Source organism: Marmota marmota, unplaced genomic scaffold (assembly GCF_001458135.2).
Source record: "Marmota marmota marmota unplaced genomic scaffold, marMar, whole genome shotgun sequence".
Taxonomy (NCBI): domain Eukaryota; kingdom Metazoa; phylum Chordata; class Mammalia; order Rodentia; family Sciuridae; genus Marmota; species Marmota marmota.
This window is the reverse complement of record NW_026000169.1, coordinates 2,822,679-2,833,022: the sequence shown is the minus strand read 5'-3', so window position 1 is coordinate 2,833,022 and position 10,344 is coordinate 2,822,679. Positions and strand designations below refer to the sequence as shown.

General features: G+C 40.2%; 1 pseudogene; it reads left to right on the top strand.

Moving 5' to 3' along the window:
- The first annotated feature begins 3,044 nt into the window (after positions 1-3,044).
- LOC125611789 lies at positions 3,045-8,642 on the top strand (annotated as a pseudogene).
- Positions 8,643-10,344: the final 1,702 nt, after the last annotated feature.

Here is a 10,344-nt window from a genome sequence, read left to right as displayed (position 1 = left end):
GGTGCTTTTTTGTTTGTTTGTTTGTTTGTTCGATACCAGGGATTGAACCCAGTAGCGCTTTACCAGAGAGCTACATCCCTAGCCCATTGTATTTATTCATTTTTAAATTTTGAGACAGGATGTCATTAAATTGCTGAGTCTGGCCTTGAACTTGTGATCCTCCTGCGTCAGCCTCTCAAGTCTGTAGGATGACAGGCATGCACCACTGCACCCAGTGAGTATTTTTCTTCCCAATTCTGCCATATCACACGAGAAAGAGAACAAGTGTTAGCTGCTGCCAAGGTGAGCATGGGGGAAATTAGCACACATTTCTCTCTCTGTCTTTTAAAAACAGTGTTTTAAAAACGTTACGTGTTAGGCAAGTGCTCTACCACTGAGCCACACCCCCCAGCCTTCTGTCTTCCTCTGGACTCCTTCCTTGTTTCTGGCTCTAGCTCTTTCTTCCCTTACCTTACTAGGAGTGTAGGACTATTGCAGTAGTCACCCTAGTCAAAATCCAAGCACATACAGAGATGGGAGCGGTGAGCTAGGTTGTCATTAGCTGCATGGTCTTTTCCCAGATGAATGAAAACAGGAAAACCCTGAATTCCTGCCTTTATTATGCCATTACTCAATATATGCCTTTTCATAATTTAGTTAACTCATTCTAGACTAGTTTTTTAGCTTTAAATAAAATACTACCTTTCCTGTTATCTTTTCTCCAAGAATTTTGACTGGGCCATGAAAAAGTACTATGACAAAGCTCACGAGATCCTGGTGTTTGCTTTATTTTGTTTGGCTTAAAATAAAAATTCTGAGAAGCATTACGTAATAATGGCTATAGTTGCAGAAGTTTTACATGGTTTTACAGTCTTGGAACAGCGGTGTTCTAAAAGGTCACAGTGTGCATGTTATATGTAAACACAGAGAATATAAGCTTCAAAATGTGTGTGTGTGTGTGTGTGTGTGTGTATGTATGTTTAATCACAGAAGAATACATTAAGTCTTTTTTAAAAAAAATTCTTCCTCTTGGCAGTTTGATTTGATGTGGACGTTGAAGAATTAAAGGGGGTTACTGGTTGGACTGATTGATGCATGATAATTCAAGTTCCTGATTTTAACCTTCCTTTTTTTTTCCTTCCTTCCTTCCTTCCTTTTGCTGTACTGGGATTGAACCCAGGGACACTCTACCACTGAATTACACCCTTAGCCATTTGCATTTTTGAGACAGTTCTTCCTAAATGCCCAGACTGACCTCAAACTTGTGATCCACCTGCCTCAGCCTTCCAAGTTGCTGGATTACAGGCATGCACCAAAGTGCCCAGCTTTAACAATACTTAAAAAAAAAAAAATTCAGCTGGATGAGGTGGAACATGTGTGTAATCCCAGTTTCCCAAGAGGCTGAGGCAGGAGGATCGCAGGTTCAAAGCCAGCCTCAGCAATTTAGCGAGGCCTTAAGCCTTGTGGGGTCTAGTGGGGTGCAGTGTTGCAAGCCTGAAATCCCAGTGACTCAGGAGACTGAGGTAGGAGGATTTCAAGTTCAAGACCTCAGCAACTTAGCAAGGTCCTGAGCAATTTAGTGAGACTGTATCCCAAATAAAAAATAAAAAGGGCTGGGGATGTGGCTCAGTGGCTAAGCACCCCTGGGTTTAAAGCCTGGTACCACAAACAAGAATCACTTACTGAGTTTGTAAAACGTGCAGTGTGCCAGGGTTTGTTCGTTTTTGCATCTGCTGTATAATATAATCATTACACACAGCTTGACAGATGGGTAAACTAAGGCTTAGGCCACTTGTGAGAGCCCGTACAGAGGAGAAACATTTTCTTTTTAGGAATTTATAAGCTACCAAGAGAGGCAGAAAGAGACCCAAATGTGTAACTCATTGTTTTAAGGGCTGTAACAGAGATAAGTACAAATTATATTATGTCACAATGTAAGTAGTAATTACCTCAGATAAAGAGCCAAACAGGCAGAAGACAAAAGACAGTTAAGGAAGATTTAGCTGAAGTGTTGGTGGAATTGGGCATTGGAGGAGGAGTTGGAGTTTGTGCTAATGATGAGTGAAGTGGAGAAGGACATGGGTGGTCGGAATGGAGTATTAAAGGCGCAGAATTTTGAAATAGAATGTTGTAGCTAGGAAATATTAGAAGCCCTCTGAATGGAGTATAGAGTAGAAAGAGGGAAGAGGGAGGAAATGAGGCCAGAGAGACATGGGGACTAGATCATGAACCCTCTTGGGGCAGTGCCGTGGCATTTGAATTAAATTTGAATTAAATTCTAAGCCTGGAATTTAATTATTTATTTACTTATTTTAATATTTATTTTTTTAGTTTTAGGTGGACACACTAGTTTTATTTTATTTCTATGTGGTGATGAGGATCAAACCCAGTGCCTCATGCATGCTAACAATCACACTACCAGTTAGCCACCATACCAGCCCTAAGCCTGGAATTTATTAATTTAATTTTTAAATTTCTTTGGTACCAGGGATTTGAATCCCAGGGTGCTCAACCACTGAGCCACATCTCCAGCCCTTTTTATTTTTTTACTTTAAGAAAGGGTCTTGCTAAATTGCTCAGGGCCTTTCTAAATTGCTGAAGCTGGTGTTGAAATTGCGATCCTCCTACCTCAGCCTCCTGAGTTTCTGGGAGTACAGGCTTGCACCACTGTGCCCCACTATCCCTGGGATTTTACTAATTAAAAAAAGTTACATATTTTGTAGAATTAAATGTTATTTAAAGAAGCCACTTTCACACTCTTACAGTGCATCCTTGAGGCTTAATGAACACTGTAAAATTTATGGTAGGACAAACCCTTTGAAGGGTTTTACATTTGTTTATTTAGTACTGGGGATTGAACCCAAGGTTACTTTACCATTGAACCACATCCATCCTCAGCCTTTTTTGTTTTATTTTGAGATAGAGTTCACTAAATTGACCATACTGACCTCAAACTTGCAGACCTCCTGCTTCACCCTCCTGAACCACTGGGATGGAACTTTAAGCTTTAAAAGATGAATAAGTTGGCCGCTCTAGTTTTAGGCAGGAATGTGACATCTAGCCTGATGACGACTATAGTAGATATTTGGAGAATAGAATGCGGAAGCAAAGGGAAGAAACACAAGGGACCATTAATGAATGATGCTGTGATCCAGAGGAGTGCTCCATGCCTTCCTGGTGTTGTAGCTAGGAATTCTTTATCTTATTTTACTAAGAGAGAAACTGAAACTCAGAGAGCTGAAGGTCACGAAGCAGTAAGTGGCCATCCGGGGTATGGATCTAGGCCTGTATTATCCAAGATCTCAAGGCAGGTATCCAGAGACCAAGAGACACTGTGCTTAAAGCCGTGTAAAAATGAAAGGGTGAATGCAAATTTAGAGGAAGAAGGGAAAAATACAGAACATTGGTGAATATCTACATTTAGGGATCGGAAGGAAAAAAAGCCGTATCCCAAATGACACAAAAAGATGGGTGGGATGGGGTGAAAGAGAGAGAAGTCAGGAAAGTGTGGTTTAATCAAATAAAATGGGAAAGGTGATTTAATCAAATAAAATGGGAAAGATGGTCCCAAGTGTCCAGCCTGGTAGAAGCTGACGACAAAGAGGACCTTGAAAAGATCACTGAAACTAGTGTTAGGAGATTGTCAGTGAATTGTTTCAGGCCAAAGTGACTTTGGACTGAAGGGGTTTGGTGGCTTTGCCTAGGCTGAACCGTATTTCTCAGAACTTCCTTCCCTATGTTTTCATTAAAGCTGGGTCGTGAGATAACATCATGGAAAATTCTGAGGGCCAAAATGAAATAGCAGTCAATTTTTCTCCTCTTCCTCCTCCTCCTCCTCCTCTTTGGAGAATGTCTTGAGCNTCCTCCTCCTCCTCCTCCTTTAATGCTTAGAAGGTAGGGGCTGGGTATGGCTCATGCCTGTAATCCCAGAGGCTGAGGTAAAAGGATCATGAGTTCAAAGCCAGCCTTAGCAAAAGTGAGGTGCTAAGCAATTCAGTGAGACCCTGTCTCTAAATAAAATACAAAATAGGGTGACTCAATGGTTGGATCCCACTGAGTTCAATACCTGGATCCCCCCTAATAAAAAAGGTGGGGGCAGGTACTTCTTGTAGCTATGCAGGTTGACTCTGATATATCTGCAAGCAAACTTTAACAGCATGTGGCATCAGCCAGGCCTGCAACTGCTCCACCTTCTACCAGACCCTCCTGGGTCAGCTGTGTGTTTAGCTTTGTAATAAAGAAGGCCATTTTTCCTGCATGGACATCTCTGAGATTAGAGGCAGCAAGAATGGACAGGCCAGTGTGGACTTGTTTTCTCAACTTTATATTCATCTTCTCTTTCCAGTTGCCTGGCCTGCAGTTGTCAAGCATCAGTTTCAGATGAAGACAGCAGCCTACAAAGACTGTTTACCTAGATCTCACAATTACACAAGATCAAATTCCTGCAAGAAATCCCATATTTTCTGTGTATGTACACATTACTCCTCATCTATTGTCTGTGATTCTTTGATCTTTCTACATATCTATGTCATAGTGGTTCTACTTACCTGTTTGAACTCTCCCTGATACAGTCAGAGTTGTGAAAAGGGGGGCAGCAAGTGTTAATTACTCTCTAGAAAAGTGTGGTAGTTATACAAGAAATGTTAATTGCATCCCTATTATGTGCCTGTGCTTGATTCAGGGTATATAGTGATGAACGAAATTAATATGGAGTTGACAGTTTGGAAAGGGAGGAAGCTGATTAAAAGATAAGTAATAGGGGCTGGGGTTGTTGCTCAGTGGTAGAGCATTTGCCTAGCATGTGTGAGACACTGGGTTCAATCCTCAGCACCAAATAAAATTAAATAAAGGTATTGTGCTCATCTACAACTAAAAACGTATTAAAAAAAGATAAGTAATAAAATATATATTATAAATAATATGAGTGCTCTAAAAACAAACAAAGATAGTAAGATAGTAGAAAGCCCTGGGTTTGATTCCCAGCACTGCAAAACAATCAAACAAATAAAAAGAGAAATATAGTATTTGGATTGAGAGATCAGGGAAGCTTTTTCCACAATGTGATGTTTAAGCTGAAATCTGAAGGCTTATCAGGAGTTGAGGACACCATTTTAGGAGAAGGAATGAGCATGTACAGGACCAAGGAAGGGTGCTGGGTAGTAAGGAGCTGCAGAGGACTGTGTGGCTGGAGGCTAGTAAGAAAGAAAGAAAGTAGCTTGGAATAAGTTTTGAAAAGAAAGTTTTGTGGCAAGCCAAGGATTCTGAACTTACGATGGGAATAATAGCATGCCATTTTAGATAGTTAAGATTCTCTAGCTGCAAGGAACGCAAATTTAAGTCACAGTAACTTAAGAGAAAATGGATTTTTATTAGTTTACATAACCAAACTTCAAGAAGTACAGGAGAGGAAGTTGTCCTAACGTACAATAGAATGAAGGATCATAAACCATCAAGGGATGGGAATGTGGCTCCCTGGCATGTGTGAGGCCCTGGGTTCCATCCCAGTACTGCAATAAATAAATAAATATCATAAAACCCTTCCTTCCTTCCCTCCCTTCCTTCCTAGGTTCAATCCCCAGCACAGCAAAAAATAAAATCATCAAAACTCTTCCTTTTTTTTTTTTTTTGATACTGGGGATTAAACCTAGAGGCTTTTTTCCTGGAGACATGGTCTCATTAGGTTTCTCAGGTTGGCCTTGAACTTATGATCCACCTGTCTCAGCCTCCCAAGTCGCTGGGATTATAGGTGTCTGCACCTACCTAAACTTTTTGTTTTTGTTATTGTTATCTCTACTCTTTCAGCATGTTTATAACAATATCTATAATTAGGTTTTGGATAAGAATGAAGCCAGAAATCATAGCTTCATGACTTTGTGAATCTTATTAAATGAGTCATTGACGATTTTGCTTCTTTTGGCTTATCTGGTTCAATCACTATAGCATGGAGGTTATCTATTACTTAGTGTTAGAAACTATTTAAAATTGCTGCAGAAAAAAAATGACTCTTGTTACCTTAAAATTATGTTAGGAAGTATCATTTGTTTACAATCTTTTTGTCTTCTCCATCCATGGTGTGGCTTCTCTGCAGACACAGTATTCTTTCTCACCCAATGATTTTAGACATGGATGGTTGATCAATGGAATGTGGGTGCAAATGATTTTGTGCCAGTTATAGGTGGACAGGTGGAGGCTTTTAAGAGTTGTTGCTTTTTTTTTTTTTTCTGCTTACCCCTTGAGCTTCTGTAGTTTGTCATGAGAATGGCTTATTTCAGAGATCCATGACTTCTTTAGCATGGGTCCTGCAAGGAGCAAATAATAACCTAAAGCTTAGAGTCTAGCCCAACCCTGCCAATCTGCAGCTGACCAGAAAATCTGTGAATGGGAAGTAAATGTTTATGTGTGTATGCATGCCTACACATATATACGTCTTCCTTGAACTGTATTATTCTATAATTCAAAAAACCTTTTCAATCATCATGTGACTATCACGATCAACTCGAGCACAGTTTTTCTCCATAACTGGTTATTGTCAACAGCTCTAGGATAGGATTTCTGACTGATATGCATTCCTCAGGGCCAGTTCATCTAGTCTGACAACCTTTAGCTAATTATAAGCTTAAACTCCTTAAGGTACCAAATATACACTGAAGAGGGGGAAATATAATCACAACAATAAAAACTTCCTACCAGAAGTAGGAAGATGGCAGGGGGCACATAATAGCATGTAACAAATACTGCTGGAGATGCGTGGTAAGGATAGTAAGAACTTCTTTAGTTTTTCTTGCTCTTCAAATCTTGCTGTTTCATGTTCTGTCTCCTGTGTTCTCTTTGCCTGCATCTGAGAAAGATAGTAAGAAGGATTCTTCTTCAAGGATTGTACTATTTTGAAACTTACTTGCTGTTAGCAAAATTATCAAGATTAGAGAATTATCTTAGGGATTTCCAAACTTGAAACATAAATGGCTTTACAACTTCCATATGAGCTCAGTAGACTCTTGATGTACTTGATTCCTGGGAACTTCACAGACCAATAAACAATGCCAGACATAATGGCAAGTCATAATGCACGTATCTAGATTATTCCCTCATAGTTTTTCTTAGCAATGCTCTGCTAGTCCCTCAACTGTCAGCTCTGAGTTCCATCTTAACTCGGGCATACAGACCTTGAGTCTAAATACTAACAGGCTCAACAGCATTGGGTGAAAGCTTTGTCTGTGCTAAGAAACACCTTTTTTAGTTACAAGTATCAGAAACTGCCCAAACTAAGCTGACGGCAGAGCTGATCGAGCAGTACATCAATGCTGTATGGACCGTGAGCTGGACCTCTGGGGATATAAAATTCTAATCATTGAAAATCTAGGTGCTAACTTAGACCAGTTTGATGCTGTTGATTCTTCTGACAATGAGATCAGGAAGTTGTATGGTTTTCCTTTGCTAAGAAGACTGATGATATTATTAGTGAACAACAGAATATGCCGTATAGGTGAGGGACTGAGAAACTGATGTGATTCCGTTTTTGAGAAACCAGTTTCTACCTCAAAGCCTGTCCAAGGAAGGGGGCGTGACCCTTGTCCTTGGAAAAACCCACAGAGCACTCCTAAGCACATACCCACCCTGCTGAGTTGTTTGTCTGCAAATAACAGGAGAGATCTGCCTCGCCAGGTGTCCCTGACTCAGTTAGGCTAGGTGGAGACCCATAGCAATCCCCTAGCAACCACCAATCAGCATGAGACACGGAAAATACCTGAGATGCCAGATGACCCCCCAGTAGTTTATGGTGGTTGATAACATGTTTTTGGGAAACCATGTAGTTCCGCATGTACACCCCTTGTGGCCTAAACCAATCAGTTTAAAGGAATCCTCCTCTTGTGCTAATCAATCACCCCTACCCAACTTGTTCCCGCCAGTGAATGTGCTAATCAATGTTAAGAGTTGTTGTTTGATTTTCCCGTGGTATGGAATGATTTGCTGTGTGTTGTTGTGATGCATAGAGTATCCCCCCAAAACCTATAAAATCTCACTGAACAAAGGACCGGGGCTCACTCCCTGGGACCTCTGCATTGGAAACGGTTGTGAGTTCAGGCTCAAGCTTGCAATAAAGACTCTTGTGTGATTGCTTCAGATTTGGCTCTTGGAGGTCTATTGGGGTCCCATGAATCTGGCATTACAGGACTTAATCAGGCTCTGCCCTGTCAGAATTCATTCTCACCAACAATAGTCTTGTGGAACTGGGTGATCTGGACCCTTTGACATCTCTTAAATCACTGACTTATCTAAGCATTCTAAGAAATCCTGTAACAAATAAGAAGCATTATAGACTGTATGTGATTTATAAAGTCCCACAAATCAAGAGTGCTGGATTTTCAGAAAGTAAAACTAAAATTTTAATCCAGATACTGGTTTGCCAACTGACAAAAAGAAAGGTGGGCCATCTCCAGGGGATGTAGAAGCAATCAAGAATGCCATAACAAATGCATCAACTCTGGCTGAAGTGGAGAGGCTGAAGGGGTTGCTGCAGCCTGGTCAGATACCTGGAAGAGAGCACAGATCAGGGCCCACTGATGATGGTGAAGAAGAGATGGAAGAAGACACAGTCACAAACAGGCCCTGAGCAAGGTAGTAGATGTCTACTAATAGGCAGTCTTGGGACAAATCTTACTTTTTGAACATGGGATAATTGCCTTGTTTGTGTCAGCAAAGTGGAATCTCACCATTGTTGAAATGTTTTAAACTGCTGCCCATAATTTTGTATTATAAATTTTGAAGTCTAAATGTCAGTTTTTTTTACAAATGGTAAAAAATGAAGGCCACTCACTGTGCTGCCGGAAAAAAAAAAAAAAGAAAAGAAAGAAACTGCCCAAGGTGACTTAAAGAAGAAAAAAACATATGTTGATTAATATAACTGAAAAATATAGGAGTAAAAGTTGCTTCAAGTACAGCTAGAGTTTTCAACTGCAGTGACTTTATTAGGAATCAAGATCATGGAACTCTTGGTTCTGCCTGAAGGCAGAGTGGAGGTATGCTTTCCTGACAGGCACAAAAGCAAAAAAACACACAACAATCAACTCCTCGGGTGCTCACCATCATGCATATTGCAGTTTCCACATTTAATACGATATTCATGCAAATAAAAAGCAAATTATCTCCAAGGAATAATTGCCATTCCAGTTACTCAAAGTTCATGGTATCTAGGTACCATAAATTCCTCTTGCCACTGGGGAGGCTGAGCCAGGATGATCATGAGTTCACAGCTAACCTCAGCAGCAGAGAGGCACTAAGCAACTTAGTGAGACCCTGTCTCAAAATACAAGGGGCAGGGGTTTTGGCTCAGTGGTAGAGTGATTGCCTAGAACGTGTGAGGCATTGGGTTCAATTCTCAGCACTACATATAAATAAATGAATAAAGTAAAGGTCCATCAACATCTAAAAATTAAAAAAATAAATAAAATACAAAAATGGGATGTGGCTTAGTGGTTGAGTGCCCTTGAGTTCAATCCCTAGTAACAACAACAACAACAACAACAAAAATTCCTCTTATTTGGACTTGGAGGTATCCATCCCTTTGTGATTTTTGGATCCTAAAGGTAAATAATACATTTGATCATCCTGACACATCACTCACATAATTATGAGAGGAAATGAGGAAATGGAAAGGAGATCATATATAATGCTCATTGGTCCATGGTATAACACCCTGAAGGAAAAGAATAGCAGAAATCCTTACCCTGGCAAGAGTTCCTTGGTCAGATAGTTTTATTTCCATGGGCTCTACTATCTGAAAAAAAATCTTCCCTGCTATATTATGGAAGAGTAAATTTTCTTCTTTCTTTCTTTTTCTTTTTCTTTACTTTTTTTTGTGTGTGTGCTTTAGCAGTCAAATTCCTTTTGGAAGATTTGGGGGATTGAGTATTTATTGCCTAAGATGTTGAATAATCACAGGGCTTTGCTAGGCTTAAGGGTTTCTATGGTAATACAACTCACCTGTAATATTAGCATTTTTTCCCCTGAGGTTGTGACCAAAATCAGAATTCTTTTTTCTTTTTCATTTTCCCTCCTTCTCTTTGAAACAGACCTTAGCTGGGTGCAGTGGCACACGTGTGTAATCCAAGGATGGCAAGTTCAAGGCCAGCCTGGGCAATTTAGTGAGACACTAAGCAACTTAGCAACACTGTGTCTTAAAATAAAAAATAAAAACGGCTGAGGTAAATGTAGCTAAGTGGTAAAGCACCCTTGGGTTCAGTCCCCACTACAAAAAAGTAGAAGAAGAAGAAACAACAACAACAAACCTTGCTGACTGCTAGGACCAACTACCACCTGGTAGTTCATTGACTTCTACCCTGGCTTTATCAGAGGTAGGGAGCTAGT